Below are 20097 nucleotides of genomic sequence, written 5' to 3'. Positions count from 1 at the left end.
ATGCTGCCAAAGAATATTCTAGCCATTGAGGAATACATGTATCACTGTGTGAAGGAGATGGAGTAACTTGCATGCCCATATCCAGGTAGTCCATCAAAAGTGCTAGGCAAGAATTCAGCTGTTGACAGGCTAACACAGGTTCTGTTACTAAGAAGCAATAAAATGCACAATGTTTTGTCTCAGTCCTTCTGACAGAGATTACTTTTTCAGCCTCTACTTACATCTGAAACAAGCAGGTATTTTCAGGAATCATATTTCTTTAAACAGACATTTTAATATCATATCAAACTCATTGTTTTCATTTGCTGTTACGAATCTGTTTGCTGTTACAAAACCTCAGCTGTCAGGATTTTAGGGATGGTTGTTACTCATGGGAGGTAAATGTGCTGTGAGGCACATTTCTTAAAAATAAACTGCTATTAAGATAGGCTATTTTGCAAAAATTACTTCAAGATATACGAAAAATATTTGTATTTGAAAAAAAAATGCACACAGAATCTCAAAAATGTTAAACAACATTTTGAAATTATATTTAAGTTAAGCCCAGGTATGAATTTCTGTAGTGCACAGACTATGATTCAGTGCTTTGGTCAGAAACAAGGAACTTTTTCTATATATTTTATTTTCATTTTTCAAAGATCTTTATAAGAAGAAATTAAATAAAATAAATCTATTTTTTTTTCAAAAATGAAGCAGTGTTTTAGGGCTTTTTTTTTTTTTTAATCATTACTTTATAGTCTTTAAAGCAAATTAGCTTACTCTTCCATTCCATAATTTTTCATTTTCAGATGTTTCTGCATTTCTTAGTGCCAGCAAGAGCATCTAAGGGTTGAATAATAATTCCTTTTTTTTCTTCGCAAATATTCTAAGCCATAAGAAGCTGAAAAAATATTACTTGCATTCACTTCTGTACAGCCAGAACATGTTAGAGATATGATTCTGCCTCCCATTACATGAAGTAAATGGGGAGCAGCTCTGTTGGCTTGATAATAATATGATGCAGCAAGTGGATTTAAGAAGCCACCCACATGACTTACACTTTTCCAGTAATCATAGAGAAGTAAAACAAATTGAAATTATAATCATTTGTGGTTTATCTTTCAGTTAAAAAATGCAAACTGGAGACATAGGACTGCTTTAGTTGCCATTTTATTTCTAATGGCAATTCAAAGAATTGGCCAGTTTGTAGATAATGACAATGAATTTGAGAATGCAGCAGTCAATTCAAAAAGAGCATTTTGAAATATCCTCTTCAATGATTACATGATGAGGGAACAAGGTATTTGTTTTCAAATCTGTCTTAAAGTGGTTTTAGAAGCATAACAATATTAAATGAATGAACAAAATAAAGGACTACTTCTAATGTTTTTTGAACCTTACACCCTGCGAAAACATAAAATTTTCTCAGCTCTATACAGGTTTTATCTACAGAGGTGATGGAACGTATCTATATTGTATCTGAGAATGGCAACTACAGACGTTTCTGAGGTCTCATTAAAAGTGTCTTTATTTATTTGGATTGTGGTGTAAACAAACAAATTAAAAACTGTACTAGTTTAGCACATACTTTGGAATTATTTCCAGTAAATAGAGTGAGAAATGCCATAGGGACATATGTAAGCAATACTGTGGAAGACTCACAATGTTAATAAAAATAGTTTTACTAAGAGAAAACTAAATTCCTGGTAATTTTGTGGTAATAGTCTCTGAAGGACAGTTTGTCAAATGAGAATTTGGCAGGGCTGAGTTTGAAATGTTGAGCCCCCTTGTGGAAGACTTGCCTCAATATCATCTGTTTCTGAAACATTCCACAAGGATAGAAATCGCTCTGCAGTATAAGTGAAATATTATAAAACCATCTAGGTCACATCATTATTCATAACTGACTGCAAATAACTTCATTTTTTTTAAAGAACCATATAGGTAACATTTGGAAAAAATTATTACCAAATTTTTAATCACTTATTGGTATCCTGGTAATTAGACTGTTTTTAAGTATTAGCAGTGTTATCTCATCAAACAGAATGATATAGAATCAAGATGAAAACAAAATAAGCATTTTCATTACCTAAATTAATCTTCCTTTTTTTCTTTGAAATAAAAACTAGATGCTATTTACTTGTTTCTATGAGGCATTATACTTTATAAGTCTGAAAAAAAGAGTTTAATTCCTAAACCCAAACAATAGCGAAAAAGAAGAACCAGTACTTCTAGCACATTCAAGTTCTTACTAAATTGGGAGAGGAGTGAAATTTATATCAAGATTGTGCTTGCTTTTTACAGATTTGTAGTGTTGTATATGGCTCTTAAAAAAAATCAGGTATAGTGAAGGATTATGAGTACAAACTAACATAAGAAACATGCAAGTGATATGTTTTTATAAAGTACAGGATACTATTTAAAATATATTTTAACAGCCCTATCTCCACTGCACTCAGTAATACATCTCCAGTCTTAAGTGCTAAGGCTTGGACAACCAGCCCAAGCCAGAGTTGACTTATAGATGAATCCTGTACATTTTATAACTGATAACCATTGTGCTAACAGGTATTGTACTAAGTTATAACAACCCACTTATGCTGGTGTAAAAGGTGGAAGTATTGAAGCCTGAGCAACAGGCCCTGAGCTGAAGCTGCTAACTCAGTATGTGAAATATACATAGAACATGTAGCTTAAACATCATAAAACATGTCTATCCTGAATATATCCTTATCTTTCCTTGTGTGTGGGCAAGATAACAGGGACACAGAGACAGTTGTCTGGCCTTGGGACCTGATGTGTGACCTTGCTCATAAATCAACTAGACCAGCAGGGAAACTCCCTGAGCTTCTCCCTTGTGCCCTGGCCAGGCTCTGGGGGAACCTAATGTGAGATGGAAACCAGATATTTCTGCTTAAAAGAAAGGTGCCAGCTATTCTGGCTTACTGATTTTTGGGTATATAAGGCCGGACCCGCTCACAGCGACTTTGGAAGCCTCACCTACGGGTGGACGCCCCGCGTAGGATTTCCCACTTGCCGGGACAGGCTCAACAAATCCTCGCTGTAACCGGGGCTGCCCAGCGCCTGCGGGTCTGGATGGTGGGAACGGGTGCAAGTGGTGGTGGATCTTTCTTAATCACTGTTCTCCCTCTCATGTAGTAATGATTTGATGCATTACCCTGTATTTTCTTATTTATTTATTCTGTCTTTTTCTTACTGTATGTTTTCTGTATTATTCTGTTACATTATTTTGTTATTTCTAGTAAAATACGCCTGCTCTTTTCACTCTGGTGTCTGAGTTAAATTGATAACCCTAATCAGCAAAACACAGACTTCTATGGAGTACAAAATACTTCACCAACATGAAGAAACTGCCATAGAAAAAAATTAAACTTTTGATAACACCAAACTGGAATTGATGTCTGATATGCCAGAGGGTTGTGCTGCCATCCAGAGGGATCTCAACAGGCTGGAGAAATACGCTGACAGGAACCTCATGAAGTTCAACAAGGGGAAGTCCAAAGCCCTGCACCTGGGGAGGAACAATCCCAGGCACCAGAATATGCTGGGGGCCACCCAGATGGAAAGCAGATTGAAAGAAAAGGACCTGGGGGTCCTGGTGGACACCAGGTTGACCGTGAGCCAGCAATGAGTCCTTGCAGCAAAGGCAGCTGATGGTATCTTGGGCTGCATTAGGAGGAGTGTTGCCAGCAGGTTGAGAGAGGGGATGCTTCTGCTCTACTCAGCACTGGTGAGGCCACACCTGGAGTTCTGAGTCCAGTTTGGGGTACAAGACAGACATGGACATTCCAGAGAGAGTTCAACGAAGGACCACGAAGATGACAAAGGGACTGGAGCATGTCTCCTATGAGGAAAGACTGAGAGAGCTGGGACAGTTCAGTCTGGAGAAGAGGAGGCTTGGGGAGAGGTATTATTGCATATAAATTCCTGCAGGGACGGTGCGAAGAGGGTGGAACCAGGCTCTTTTCAGCAGTGCCCAGTGACAGAACAAAGGGCAATAGGCACAAACTGAAACACAGGAGGCTCTATCTAAACATCACAGAACACTTTTATACTGTGAGGGTGACCAAGCACTGGCACAGGTTTCCCAACAAGGCTCTGGAGTCTGAATCCTTGGAGACATTCAAAAGCCATCTGGACATGGTCCTAGTCAACTGGGCCTAAGGGGCCCTGCTTGAGCAGGGTAATTGGCCCAAATGATATCTTAAGGTCCCTTCCAACCTCAACCATTCTGGGAGTTTGTGATTGGATGTTGTTTACTTGGACTTTAGTACAGCCTTTGACACCATTTCCCACAGCATTCTCCTAGAGAAACTGGCTGCTCATGGCTTGAACTGGTGTACTCTTCTCTGGGTAAAAAACTCCCCTTGTTGAACTTCATGAGGTTCCTGTCAGCGTATTTCTCCAGCCTGTTGAGATCCCTCTGGATGGCAGCACAATACCCTGGCATATCAGACACTCCTCCCAGTTTGGTGTCATTTCAAACTCCCTGAGGGTAAAGCATCTGCCCCATCATCCAGATCATTAGTGAAGATGTTAAACAGGATCACACCCATTGACCCCTGTTGTACACTGCTAGGTACTGACCTCCAACTAGCCTTCATGCCACTGATCATCAGCCTCTGAGCCCAGCAATTCACCTGATCACATAAGCTAACATCCACATAAGAAACTACCTAGAATCAAGCTTGCACACATTCCATATTGCTGCAGCTGTTGATACATCATCTGAAGTTAAGAAATGAAAATTGCCTGGATTCACCAAATGTTATATATTTTCAGCATGCTAGTAATAACACATGTGGCTGCTCTATTCACTGTTTGAGAATACTGGCAGGGCTGTTTTTCTAATCATCTGTTTCATTGAGGCCATTCCTTCATGTGTAAAAAGAAAACATTTATAATAGGAAAGATTTTTACAAGGCATTTTTTAAGTTATTAGCTCTGTCACACTAATTTGTACATCATGAGTGAAAGAGTGAATAAGCACTACAGACAAGAAAAACATTCACAACAGAATTTTGTTTTATTGATTACAATGTAATGCCATCATACAGGTAGACAAAAATCAAGGTTTATTCCTCTTGAAAGTATTTCTTGTTAATACCTTTTATTTCTTCTTTTGTAATTATAAGTGCAAAATTAACAGTAATTATAAAAATGGGAAGGATACTGTTGAACTGAGATTAAAGAAATGCAGGTTTTAGAACTAAAATGGAGTTAAAAAAGTAAGGTACTGTAAACAGTAAATGTATCTCTTTTCTAGAAGATACTTAAACTCTTTATGGCTTTAAACTAAAAATCATGCTAGGGAAGTTTAGATTTCTACATACATGGAAATATCTCAGTATTTATGTTAACAACATACGCCCAGTCTATAATTTTCTTCTCTACAGAAGAAAAGTTGCCAAGATGGATGTTCCCATTCCACATTTTCTAATGCAGAATGGTAATGTACACAACTCATATTATGAAAAGCCGCTGGGGACATTGCGGTGCTATAGTTTTCCCAATTTCAGTTCTCTATCCTCTCTGATGGACTGATTTCTCAAAGGTACAACAGATATAAGTAATCCTTGCTTAAATTCTACTTCTTGCAAAAGGAAAATGCATTCTTTACATATACATATGATTAAGAGAGTTACTTTGCTGAATAAACCACTCATTGAAATTACCCAGAATTCATATGGCATTGGTTGGTTCCTGTCGGTAATCCCTACCCATGGTACACACTCATGCCAACCATTCTTCCACAGCCCTCGAAGAAGTGCTTTGCCTCAGGCATACACCAGTTTAGCATGCAACCTGCTCATGTCTGTATATGGCAAAGGACTTCTCCAGCACAGAAAGAAATCAATGTATAGGTGCTGTTTACTGAGCAGCACTTAATACTGAAATACCCAAGAGAATTGTGTGTGATTTCTGTTCCGTCAGCATCACACAGGCAGAGCCCCTCTGCAGTACTCGCAGATGGCATTCAGCAGTACTGTAAGCAGGCTGTTAACTCTGCTTGGTCATCACCTCTGATGTCCAGAAGCTCAGCAGCCCCACACAGGCACCCTACCTCACATCCACTCTCCTTCCACTGTTTTTCTTGAACAATCATTGCTTTGAAGGAACAATTGTAATGTCCAGCTGTTCTTTCAGACTGGATGTAAACAATATCCTTTACATCAACCGAAGAGAGCTCTGAGGATCCTAAATTACAATTTGGGGGGGGGGGGGGGGGAGGGGCTGGGCAAGAGACAGGGTGGTTGCTTTTTCTCTTTTCACTTGTGTGCAAATTCCTAGTGTGTTGACTTTACAATCTCTGCAATAGTCACCTGGAACTAAGGAGTGGGACAGGTCTTGCAGCACTCTATTTCTGTAATTTAGATGACAATGGTTGCATATGGTCAATGTCTACTTAATAGAAATGGGTTCAATTAGATTATTTAACAGTGGCTTTCCCCACCACCCTAATGGCTTTTTCAGTTGAGTTTTAACCAACTCTCAAACTGTGGTAAGTGTGCTCTTAGAAAAGTACCCTTTGCTCATTGTGTGCTATCACTCAGATTCACCTCCCCATTTTAAACTTCCTACAGAGCCTGATGCCTACAGCCCTCCTGGCTCTCAGTTTCTTATCACAGATATCTGACTTCTATACAATTGTATCTAATCATTGCACACATGCAAGTCACCTTAGAGGATCTGTCCCTTCCAACACAATTAACTTTCAAAAATTAATGATGTGAATTAAACAGATTTTTAGATTTATGTGGCAGGTGCACCCTCCGTGATGAAGATGGGGTTTCCTGGCTGATAAGATATAGTGGCCTTTGATTTCTTTTTTTACACCCCTGTTCTCAGGCTTTTACAAGAATTGGGGCCCTCAGCCAATAAGGGCTGATATTGACCGCAGATCAGATTGGGCTTGGGCATAGATGGAGTCCCTTGGGGTAGTCATTTTGAGTCGGTCCCCCCCGGAGCAGCATGGCTGCAGTCAAGGACTGTCCCCTTGGGTCGGGACATGGCCCAAGGAAACTCCTTGAAATTTCTACTCTGGGTTGGGACGCTGTCTGCAGAGATTCCTTAAGGTTGAGAGACCTCACTTTTTAGGTGAGTGACCAAGCATTTTGGATTGTCATTAAATCCTAGGAGTTTGTGCAGTAACAGTTTTTTCCTCTCACAGACATTCGGATCTGCTGTTTGTGAATGATTGCTATAGTGCCAATTGATTGTATTAAAATAAATTTTATTTTAATTATTGTCTGTTTATCTTGAGAGCCTTCACAACAATTTATGGACTCAAGCATTCAGTGCTCAGAAAAAAATGCCTCTGTTACTGTTTTTTTGTATAACCTCCCCACCCTTATGTGTAACATAAGGGTGTTTTGTATAACAACCCCACCCTTGTGCAGTTCCTATAATGCCACCCTTAGCTATACAGTTACATGCTATATTTCCCATCAACCTCTTAATGAAGAGCTGCGATACAGGCTAGTCACTGACTGTGCACTACCCAGTATTTTTTTTTTTCCCATTGTGTAATGGGAATTCCAAGAAGTTTTCACCTGCCCTGGTGGTTAGCTGGAAGCTGATAAACTTCCAGTGAAGATTAAAATTTGTTGCATACTAAGTGCCCTAATTCATTATCAAAGTTAACTATGAATATGCACTTATATATGATGACATAATAGTTTCTTAAGTGTCTGCATTTAAGTAGTTATCAATTGGCTCTTTTCTCAGATATGTGATCTTTGTTTTCAGTTGTTTCCAACATTTTGAGCACAACCACAATGAGATGATTAAGGGACTGTTTTAGGAATTGCTTGCCAGTATCAATCTTAACATTTAAGTCATTACATGAAACATGAAAGTTATTATATAAATTTGACAAACAATTATGTGCAACCAACCACAAAAATTTTAGTGAGAGTATTTGAAATCATTAGCCATTTGACCACTATTAAGTTTAGTACAACTATTCAAGTCCAGTGGGAGAGGCAGAAAGACACTACTGACTTTTTTTGCAAAATTTGTCCAAAACTATGTTTATGATGTTAACTCTGATGAGCGTTTAAAGAATTGCATGTCTCAGAAGTATGAGTTCCATTACTACTTGAAGACAATATGCGCTAAAGGCAAAATATTTATGAGAATATGTATTAAAATAATTACATTTGGATCTATTTGCCAAACTTCAGACATTCTATTATAAAAAAAAAATTGGTAATATTCATCTCTGACATGCTCAACTACTTTCCCATGCACTTTAATTTTATTAGTGGGAGTTTTCTCATTGATTTCCTTTATGGTACCAATGTTACCAAAACTGTTATGTATCTTGGTAGATTTATGGTGAACTAGGTGAAAAGACTTGTGGTAAGAAGGTCTAATTAACATTAAATAGTTCCTTTTGGATTCTGCTGGTGGTAAACTAAGGTGTTACAACAATGACATCGGCCTAGACATAATTTTAAATAGGGTTACTCTCAGATTAACTCATCATCAGACTAGTATCTCTGTGCTTGATACTGATAGTAAAGCTCTCATTGGCTTCAGTGGTTGCAGGATCATGATCGAACATTTCTGCAGAAAAAAAAAAAAAAGAATACACAGACAGTGACAGACTGCCAAAATAAAAGAAACAATTTCCAAAGTATTAGAAAAATATTGAACATGAACAACATACCTTGAGATTAAAATGAAATAGCAATACAAAATGTCATTGTGTCGAATTTGATGTAATTATTTACATTTTAAGAGTAGCAACTACAAAAACAGTTTTCATGCAGCTTGTCAGTTGTTTTTTATTACAAAATAAAAATGGGGTTGTTGCTGAACCTTTCAGTTTTCTTATGTAGCAATATATAAGAAAGGACAAATACATTAATTTATTACTGGGGACTGATTGCTTCTATGCTATGCTATGTTATCCTATCCTATCCTATCCTATCCTATCCTATCCTATCCTATCCTATCCTATCCTATCCTATCCTATCCTATCCTATCCTATCCTATCCTATCCTATCCCATCCTCATCCATTCTACAGAATGCTCCTATCTTCAAGTCTAAGCTATAAGGAAATATTAAGCAGCAGAAATGTACAATGCACATTGAACAAGTTGATGTACAAACTAATTCTTTCCCTAAAAATTTATAACCTTTGGATAAAACAAGACTAAAAGATGATGGGATGACTTCTTCAAAATCATGCAGATGGATTTGCCGGTATCATCAGAATAAGAAATATGCAAAATTCTTTGCTTCCATATTAAGTCTAAATTAACAAGTGATGCTTTCATCTGTAGGTTCTTAGGAAAATAACAACTGCTATACGAAACCACCAAAACAAGAAGCATAGCTCATTCGCTTTTCATAAAAGACTAATTTAAGTTAAAAGGAAAGCTAAGTAGTATCTCAGGCAAGGGACAGAAAATTGCAAGCAATCACATTACCATATGTTAGTGAGATAGTTAACTCAGTTCACCGGATGAAATCTTAGCTGGAAGCAACGCTGCCATAAAATACTTTGATATAAAGTACCTTAAATGCTGACAATAATAGTAAACACCTTAAATTTCAATTATGGCTACTGAGCTGACAAGCAATTTTTCAAAGTCATGTAACTTGATCACTTGTAATCCACTTGTATCTTCAAATGTGCTGTAAAGGGCATACAAAGAATTTGGAACAGAGTTTTTCTTGAGTTTGCTTTTTTTTTTTTTGAGTGGTGTAGAAACAAACAAAATTGTTTTCAAGAAGACTCTTAATCTGCTCAGATTAAGAATTTCAAGTAGTGTAAATTGGTATAGTTCTGCAGCAATCAAATGAGCTACAAACAGATATAAAAGCCTGGTAACTGCCCCATCTTATTCTCCTTTCGTATTAATTGTAATCAGAGCATTGTAACTTCCATGGAAGTTATAAAGAAGCAAAATGTAGAACTCTTTAGACAAATGGTTCCTTCTGCTCCTTCATTCCTTCATGTAGTATGGAATTCAAATTTGCCTTATTCTTTCAATTTTTTTTAATCATGTAATACAAAAAGTCCAACTGTGAGAAAAGTTGTGTCTTCTACAAGTGCATTCCACTTAAAAATGTCACAGGAGCTTTAAACCTATTGTCCTTAGTTGGAAATACAGTCAGAAGTACTGAGAAATGTAAGAAGTTCTTCTTCATTCTATAATCTATCAGTGGAGTTTCACTATATCACTGTTTACTAGAAGGAATATCTATGGGGTTTTTTGCAACTAAATTTCTCTCTTACCTGTATCTAAAATAATAGTATGTAACTAGTGAAGGCAAATCTCAGTTTTCAGTTTGGATAAAGTTAAAGTTTATCGAGTTATACTTTCAGCCCAAAGCCAAAAAGTGAAGAAAAAACAGTCATTGAAACTGATTCTATTCTATTTTATTCTTTTGGTTTGGTTTGGTTTTGGTTTTCTTTTGCTTTGTTCGATTCTATATGTAAATTATTGTATTTATAGCCATACACCACTTAGGGATGATATTTATAGCTATACAACACAGGGATTGTGAAACAGTTATTAATGTTGCAAAGTTACAAAATACTTACACGCTGCCAATGGTTGTGTTATTCTAGTGTAAACACCCATGGTACGCCTGAGATTGAGGTAAGTATGTCTTAATTGCATCTTTTTGAGTGCACTTTTACTTTTCTGAGTCCAATAGGCTTCCTCTTTGCCTTCACAACAAATATGGATTCTGTTTTTAGGTTAATGTCCAAAATGGCCCAAAAGTAGGAATATATGAAGTTAAAAGTGACCTGAAGCCCTTTAACTGCTAAAAAAGGCTTTTGGTTTGTTTGTTTAACAGGTTTCATTGAAAAGGTAACTGTGAAAATAAAACTGGAAAATCTTATCAGTATTTAAAACATACAAATTCTCAATAACCTAGCCAAAAACTAAAATCTGGAATTTTTGGTGTGTGTGAGGTTAATCTTAGGATGTGTTTATTTGAAATATTAGGAGAATGGAATGATAGAGATTGGTATTTTATGATTTATGTGAAGAATGAAACACAGAAAAAAAATATATGGGAGGAACACCTGCAAATATTACAGACCAAAAAATAATTTAAAAAAAAATAGCTGCACCAAATCAGGTCTCATATTTCAGACAAAAAATATTTTAGTGCTCATCTGAGACCTTTGACATGACCAAAAATTTGGAAATCTACAGGGATTAAAAAAGGATTCTCAGATGAGAGGAAGGAAGCATCACTTACCAGAGAAAGTGGTGTTTATCTAATGTAATAAGAACACCCCTGCATTTGAAGAAAGAAAGAAGAAAAAGCAAATGGAATGCTGTGTTAGGAATAAAGGATGCAGAGAAGCTGGAAAAACTAAACATTTTTTCTTAAGGAATATGTCAAATGTGTGATCAAAATGTAATTTTTCCCAAGCTTCAGAAAAAAATATCTCTGACAGGAAGGTTGGGGCATGTCTACAGTAAAACTGAGGTTGACCCTGAGTCTGATTATCATTTGCTGACACACAACTTGAGCCAGAAAAATTACATCATAAATAAAATGTGTGATACATTTACCTATTATCTACTGTGACCTCTTTAATCCTTCCATTAGAATTAAACAAGTACAAGCTACAGAATTTAGGTGAGCAATGACAGTACAGACCGCATTAATTCATATTTCCTACATGTTACATGATAAAATAAGAATATTAATGCTATGTAAACTATAGAGCTTGTCATCATTGAGGCAATTTTAGATAAAGTTATATGTATTACTTACCAGCAGAGTTATTTTACCTAGAGAGCTTCTTTTCCTCCCAATTTAAACTGCTGCTATTTTCTTTCCTGTCTCTTAAGTTTTATGACTGCTATGGTTCATACTGGACCTACTGTCTGAGAAATATTAATTAGATGTTACCTTAATGGGAATATATACTAAATGTTAGTCTTATGTTCCAAACCTTATTCATCTATGTTTCCCTAAGAAAAATGAGATTATTAACCTCTTCCAACAGTCTGATGGAGAATGGACTTTAACATTATAAAGGTTGTTCCAGACGGAACACTTTTTCCTTTTATCTATCCTGAAAATAGATACCTTGTAACATCACTAGCATAGTCCGGGAGGAAATGGTTAGTGACCTGCTACACCACTTAGGCACACACAAGTCTATGGGGCCATAGATGGGATCCACACAAGGGGACCGGGGGAGCTGGTGGAAGTGCTCATCAAGCCACTTGCCATTGTTTATCAGCAGTCCTGGCTAACCTGGGAAGTCCCAGGTGACTGGAGGTTAGCAGGTGTGACACCCATCTACAAGGGCTGGAAGGAAGATCCAGGGAACTACAGGCCACTCAGTCTGACCTTGGTGCCAGGGAAGGTTATGAAGCAGATCATCCTGAGTGACATCTGATGGCACATACAGTACAACCAGGTGATCAGTCCCAGTCAGCATGGGTTTGTGAAAGGCAGGTCCTGCTTGACAAACCTGATCTCCTTCTGTGCCCAGGTGACCCCCTTGGTCGATGAAGGAAAGGCTGTGGTTACCTGGACTTTAGTAAAACCTTTGACATCATCTTCCACAGCATTCTGCTGGAGAAACCAGCTGCTCATGGCTTGGATGGGTGTACTTTTTGCTGGGCAAAAAACTGGCTGGATGGCCGGGCCCAAAGAGTGGTGGTGAATGGAGTTAAAACCAGTTAGTGGCTGGTCACAGTGGTGCTCCCACGGCTCAGTGATCTGGATGATGGGATCGAGCACAGCCTCAGTAAGTTTGCAGATGACACTAAGTTGGGCAGGAATGTTGATCTGCTTGAGGGTAGGAAGGCTCTACAGAGGGAAATAGACAAGTTTGATCGAGGGGCCGAGGCCAGTGGTGCATGATCAACAACGCTAAGTGCTGGGTCCTGTACTTGGGTCACAAAAACCCCATGAAATGTTCCAGGCTTGAGGAAGAATGGCTGGAAAGCTGCCTGGCAGAAAAGCACCTGGGGGTGTTGGTTGACAGCCGGCTGAATATGAGGCAGCAGTGTTTCCATGTGACCAAGAAAACCAAGAGCATCCTGGCTTGTATCAGAAATAGTGTGGCCAGCAGGACTAGGGAAGTGATCTTACCCCTGTACTCGGTACTGGTGAGTCCACACCTCAAATACTGCGTTCAGTTTTTGGCCCCTCACTACAAGGAAGACATTGAGGTGCTGGAGAGTGTCCAAAGAAGAGCAGTGAAGCTGGCAAAGGTTCTAAAACACAAGTCTTATGAGAAGTGGCTGAGGAAACTGGGGTTGCTCAGCCTGGAGAAAAGGAGGCTCAGGGGAGGCCTTCTCACTCTCTACAACTGCCTGAAAGGAGGTTGTAGCGAGGTGGGTATCAGTCTCTTTTCCCAAGTAACAAGTGGCAGAACAAGAGGGAATGGCCTCAGGTTGCGCGAGTGGAGGTTTAGATTGGATAGGAAAAATTTCTTCACCAAAAAGTTTGTCAAGCATTGGAACAGGCTGCCCAGAGAAGTGATTGAGTCACCATCCCTTAAGGTGTTTAAAAGTAGACATGGCATTTGGGGACATGATTTAGTGGTATATTTGGCAGTGTTAGGTTAATGGTTGCACCTGATGATCTTATAGGTTTTTTCCAACATAAACGATTCTGTGATTCTATAATTCTACTTTTCTCTGCTCTATAAATGTTTCAGAGTAATTTCTTTGGTCTGGCAAATAATCAGCAACATTAGAGTCTGTGTGAAGTAAACTTAAATACAAAGCCTGAATAACACTTAAAATTAGTACTTACTCAACCACCACTTCTCTTCGCAGAAGTTTTTAGGTTTGCTATTTGACAACATCCTTTCCTGGGCCTCGTAATACCTAAGGTTTTGCTGGCAGTCCCCTAATATCATATAGAGCAAGACCTGTACAAAACTGGAATCAAGAGCACCTGATATTTAGAGACTACTTTTTTGATTTGGAGTTCAGAATATAAGAATGCTTTTCAGAGAAAGGGTGACACTCTTAAAGAGAGAGACTGACAGACTCCAGAATTCTGTGAATGATTTCACTAGCCATGAGTTTCCAATGACCAAAGGAAGCAAAAGTCACTCTGCTAGTGAAAAGGGGAGATACACTTCCTCCTCAAATGGTTCTACTACTGGAAATGTTGTTATTAGCATCTAAAATTGAAATATTATGGAGAGAAAAAACCCAAAACATAACAAAAAAAAAAAAATCAGAAAGAATTTCCCTGCCATGGGAACAATATACCCAACACTCACTGGGCTGGCCACAGACTCAAACAATTTTATTTAATCTATGACTGATCAATTAAAAAGCTTTGTCTCCTAGAGTACTCTGCTTCAATTAAGTATATTGAATGCATATTCTTGATATATTCTTGTAGGGATTGTAATCCTAACACCTTTAGATTTGTCAGAGGATTATTATAGTTCAAGAACCAATTGTCGTGGTTTAACTCCAGCCAGAGACTAAGAAGGAGGCAGATGCTTGCTCACTCCTGTCCCCCACCTCCCCCTGGTGGAATCGGGAGGAGAATTAGAAAGGAAAAAAGGTAAAACTTGTGGGTTGAGATAAGAACAGTTTAATAACTGAAATTATTATTATTATTAATAATAATAATAGTAATAGTAGTAGTAGTGAAAAGGAGCATGATAAAAAAAAAAAAAGAGAGAAATAAAACCTGAGAAAAAACAAGTGAGGCACAATGCAATTGCTCACCACCCACTGACTGATGCCCAGCTTCAGTCCCCGAGCAGCGATTGGCACCCCCCAGCTAACTTCCCCCAGTTTATATACTGAACATGATGTCCTATGGTATGGAATAGCCCTTTGGCTAGTTTAGGTCAGCTGTCCTGGCCATGTTCCCTCCCAGATTCCTGTGCACCCTCTCACTGGTAGAGCATGGGAAACTGAAAAATCCTTGGCTTAGGATAAGCACTACTTAGCAACAACTAAAACCTCAGTCTGTTATCAACATCATTCTCACACTAAATCGAAAATACAGCACTGTACCAGCTACTAGGAAGAAAATTAACTATCCCAGCTGAAACCAGGACACCAGTGTTGCATTATTTACACTTTACAATTTGCTTATCCCAGCTACATATATTCAGAAATTTGGTGGACAATACTGAATTTTGCTTCCTCTGGTTAACAAGAATGAGGAGCTCAGTTCACCATTACCCTAAGAGTCTTGCATGCAAAATACAGAGCAGACAACAAGGTAGTCACAGCTTCTTGCTTCATGAATTTTCATTCTTTAAATAAGCTAAATTTAGATTTTGCTTATGTTCTTTGATTATGAACATTTTTTCTACACTTCATTAAAAAATGTTGATCTCTCTGCCACTCTGCCTCTCTTATTTTTTAGACCATCGTTATGTCTCTGTTGAATACCAGCATCAACAATGCATGCAACCAAGTGCATGCCTATTACAAAAATCCATCTGATTTACTCTCTTCTCTGGCAAGATGTGCCTCTGTCAAAGGCACCTTTCTGTGTAACAGACATATGGAATAGAGCTGCCATAAAAAGACAGCAAGCTAAAAAGAGATTATACTGCTTCCTGCAACCCTCCTTAAAAGAGAGGTTATAGAAAAAGAGAGAATCAGGCTCTTCTCAGAGATATGTAGTGATAAGGTTGGACTAGATATTAGGAAAAAATAATCTTGCCATGAAGGTGGTTAAGCACTGGAACAGGTTGCTGAGGCAGGTTGGGGAATATCTATCCTTGGAGATATTCAGAACTCAGCTGGACAAGGATGTGAAGATGTTCAAAAACTAACAACTAAACGAGATTGCCTAGAGAGATTGTGAAGTCTCCATTCTTGGAGATATCTAAACCCTGACTAGACAAAGCCCTCATAATGGAATCAAGCTGACTGCTTTCAGCAGTGGGGCTGGCGTAGGTGATCTCCAGATGCCCCTTCCAACCTCAACTATTCTGTCATTCTGTTATTGGACTGACAACATGAATAGCGGTTTATGTTGTTGTTGATGTTCTATCATTTTATACTTTTTGTACTTCTTTTACTTTCTAGGTTGACCTGAAGGTGGCTTTTAGGAGACAGACAGAAAATGACCCCCAGAGATTCATTTCAGAATTATCCAAATTACTGTTTGTCCAGAAGTGAAAAGCTTCATAATATTTTTCTATTAACTTTTCACTGACTTCTTTTAGTGGTTTACATCACATTCAAATTAGAAGTATTATCTCAAAATGAAATCAAAGTCTTTGTGTGAGATACTGAAATCAGTATTATTGTTTTTTAAAGCTTTCTCCTTTTTGGAAGAAATAGTTTGTTGAATGTTGCCTAAATTCATAGAGTTTAGGCACCCTCCAGATTGTGTTTTTTTTTCAGAAAAACATATTGTATACCTTAGAAATTGGAAGTTTGAATTCTAAAAACAGAGCCCAGCATTTAGTGAGAATATTTCTAAAAACTGGATGAAATGGTGGCTATATTTCTGCAAACCATCTCCTTATGATTTTGGCATTTTGTTGTATCATAAACTATTATGGTCTTTTACAGCAAGAGCCTTGAAGATAGACCTGCTTATGCGGACTTGATTAAGACACTGATAATAATGCATATTCACAACCTGAATCATTATCTTTCCCTTCTGTCAATGTATTAAAATTTCCATTGACATTTGTCTTTTAGTGATTTTCATCACATAGCATACGTTAGAAATAATTGGAAAGAATTTAGCAAAGCAAAATGCTTCCAGTATATAGTAATATAGTTGGCAGTGTTGGGTCAAGCAATTAGTAATATATAACCCTGGCTAGGTATAAAAAGATGCATTAAAGTAATAGAAAAAGTAAGTTAAATGCATCTGATATTAAAATGGTTCATTTAATGAACAATTTACTGAAATATTAAAGTGGTTGTAATGTGCGTGAGGACATTGAACCATCAATTGATAGCAAGGGTCAAATTTAACTGAGATTTCCTTCAATTGACAGAGTCAGATTTCAACTTAAATAACTTGCATGTCATCATATCAAATGTTAGAAAACTAAAGATGGTGTTTTGAGCCAGAACTGAAAGGAGATCTGGAAAACAGAATGTATTTAATCTTTGGATGGGTAATTTATTAATATGAAGTATCTCCAAAACTTTTAAACCTGTCAAGAAACCTAGTTATGCTGTTACTTAGAGACATAACTGAAAAATTTCCAAGGAGATTCATAGAAGCAGAACCCAGCAGTTTCTTAAACCTCTCTATAGCATCCCTCTAGGTTTTCCAGAGCAAAGAACTGTGCATTTTTGTAAACATACCTCTTTAGATGTTAAACTTATGTCTTCTGGATTTTTTCTGTCTATAGACATCAATCCTACTTTTTCACTCTGTATATTCTGAATATTTGTGTCAAAAAAAATGGGCTAAATCAAGAAGGGCCATTAACAAAAACCTCTTATTATTTCTGGATATGTTGTTAGTATTATATTACATTGACTTTTGGTAGGGTCTTTAGTAGAGTCAACACAAATCAGTTTTAAGATATAGCACCCTGCACAAGTCTAACATTTGAAAACCACTTGAAACTGCTTAGGCAGCTGGTAAGAATATATAAGATCCCTTTTATATAGGTCTGCAAAGTTTACTGTTTAGGAATTAAATTTTAATACAGAAGTGGATATCTTCCTGAAGTTAAATAAGGGTCATTATACAACTGATTTTTTGCACCGTGGTCTTACTTTAGCTTAATTTTAACTTCTAGGCCAGCCATAAGATGCTAACTGAAACAACCTGAGAGTGAGTTCAGAGTTGGTGTGCCTCTTACAGCACAGCTCTCCATTACATTTTTATTATTGTCCGTAATAATTTAGTTCTAAAGCACTGAACAGAGAGAAAAAGCAAAGCTTTACACATTTTGTAGCTCACGATTCATCAAGAGACCCCAGGGATAAAAAGAACAGCCCACAACTAAGGTCTAAGAAGAAAGATGTTTATAACTTTCTCTGGCCACAAGTATCAAATCAAGATTTAGTGCTAGCTGCTTCTACAAGAAACCACAGCTATGATGAATTCTCTTCAAGGTACACTGGACAGAAATGGCAGGCTTCTTTTTAAAGTTATGGTGGGTTCACCCTGGCTGGACTCCGGGTGCCCATGAAAGCCTCTCTGTCACTCTCTTCCTCAGCTCAACAGGGGAGAGAAAATATAATGAAAGGCTCATGGGTCAAGATAAGGACAAGAAGATCACTCAGCAATTACAATCATGGGCAAAACAGACTTAACTTGGGGAAAATTAATTACCCATCAAATCAGAGAAGGGTAATGAGAAATAAAACCAAATCTTAAAAGACCTTCCCACCACCTCTCCCTTCATCCTAGGCTCAACTTTACTCCCAATTTTCTCTACCTCCTCCCCACCAGCAGTGCAGGGAGGAAGGGGATAGGTGTTGCAGTCAGTTCATCACATGTTGTCTCTGCCACTCCTCCTCCTCAGGGGGAGAACCTCTCATGTTCTTCCCCTGCTCCAGTGCGGGGTCCCATCCACGGGAGACAGTCCTCCATGAAGTTCTCCAAGTCCTTCCCATGGGCTGCAGCTCTTCACAAACTGCTCCAGCGTGAGTCCCTTCTGCAGGGTGCAGTCCTTCAGGAACAGACTGCTCCAGTGTGGGTTCCCCATGGGGTCACAAGTCCTGTCAGCAAACCTGCTCCAGCTAGGTGTCCTGCCAGGACCCTGCTCCAGCGTGGGCTTCCCACAGGGTTACAGCCTCAGGCATCCACCTACTCTGGAATGGGGTCTTCCACAGTCTCCAGGTGGACACCTGCTCCACCATGGACCTCCATGGGCTGCAAGAGGACAGCCTGCCTCACCATGGTCTTCACCATGGGCTGCAGGGGCATCTCTGTCCCAGCACCTGGAGCACCTCCTCCCCTTCCTTCTTCACTGACCTTGGTGTCTGCAGAGTTGTTGCTCTCACATATTCTCAATCCTCTCTCTAACTTCATTTTTTTCCCCCTTCTTAAATATGTTATCCCAGAGGGGATACCACCATCATTTTGGCCAACAGCAGGTCCATCTTGGAGCTGTCTGGCATTGGCTTTATCAGACATAGTGGAAAATTCTAGCAGCTTCTCACAGAAGCCAGCCCTGTAGTCCCACCACTACTAAAACCTTAACACACAAACCCAATACCTAAGTATATGTTAATTGGCAGAAAATTAAATTAATTAAAATTCCCCAGGTTGAGACTTTTTTGCCACAATGATCTGTGTATTTCAGGATCAAGTCCTTGTAACAAACAAACAAACATCCCCATGAACAAAGTTGTAATATCCCCACAGCCAGTAGCAGATCTGTGCACTAAGAGTGACTTGCTGCCTGTTCCATCTCTCCTGACTTGTATGGGAAACTCTACCCCAAAGTACAATAAAACAAGACAGTCACTTCAAACATGAAGTCATCACTCCAAAACATTTAGTATTTCATATGAAAAAAAAGTAAAAAGCAACAACTGACTATATCATGATGATCTTTAAAACATTTTCCTGATGTATAAGGGCACCGTGAAACAACCTGATAGCCTAGGTTAAGACTATTAAAACTATGAAATCTATTAAAAAGAAATATGTCTGCAGACAGCAGATGCACAATATTAAGAGGAAAGTGAATTTCTGTTTGGTACAGCAAGATCATTTCAAGCTTGGGTCACATTTTCAAAATGTCTAGCAGTTCAGAGGCCAGAACATTTCAGAAATGTACTCATACTAGTTCTGGCATAAAACAGCATACAAAAGTTTACTCATGCAACCTGTGTGAATCCAAACACTAGCCACCCTGGGAACAATGAGATTAAATGTTCTTTGACATTCTATTCATTAGATCCATTGGCAAGTGAAAGATAGTTTTAAGAGGAAAATATATTCAAATAGTAACTAAGGCTTCAAAGACAGTAGAAAAGGTAATTGTTCAAGTATTTTATGTGCTCTCTGATTTTTTTTAAAGAGTAGAATTCAAAGAAAAATAATAATGTTAAAGTATATTTTCTGAGGGCAAAAGTAAAATGTCTTTTCTACAGACAATTTTACATAACAATGGTCATGATACAGATAGGAGCACAAGGATCTGTTTGGTGGTGTCAAATATTGGTTAA

Source organism: Strix aluco, chromosome 8 (genome assembly GCF_031877795.1).
Source record: "Strix aluco isolate bStrAlu1 chromosome 8, bStrAlu1.hap1, whole genome shotgun sequence".
NCBI classification, from domain to species: Eukaryota; Metazoa; Chordata; class Aves; order Strigiformes; family Strigidae; genus Strix; species Strix aluco.
This window is presented reverse-complemented; position numbering follows the sequence as displayed.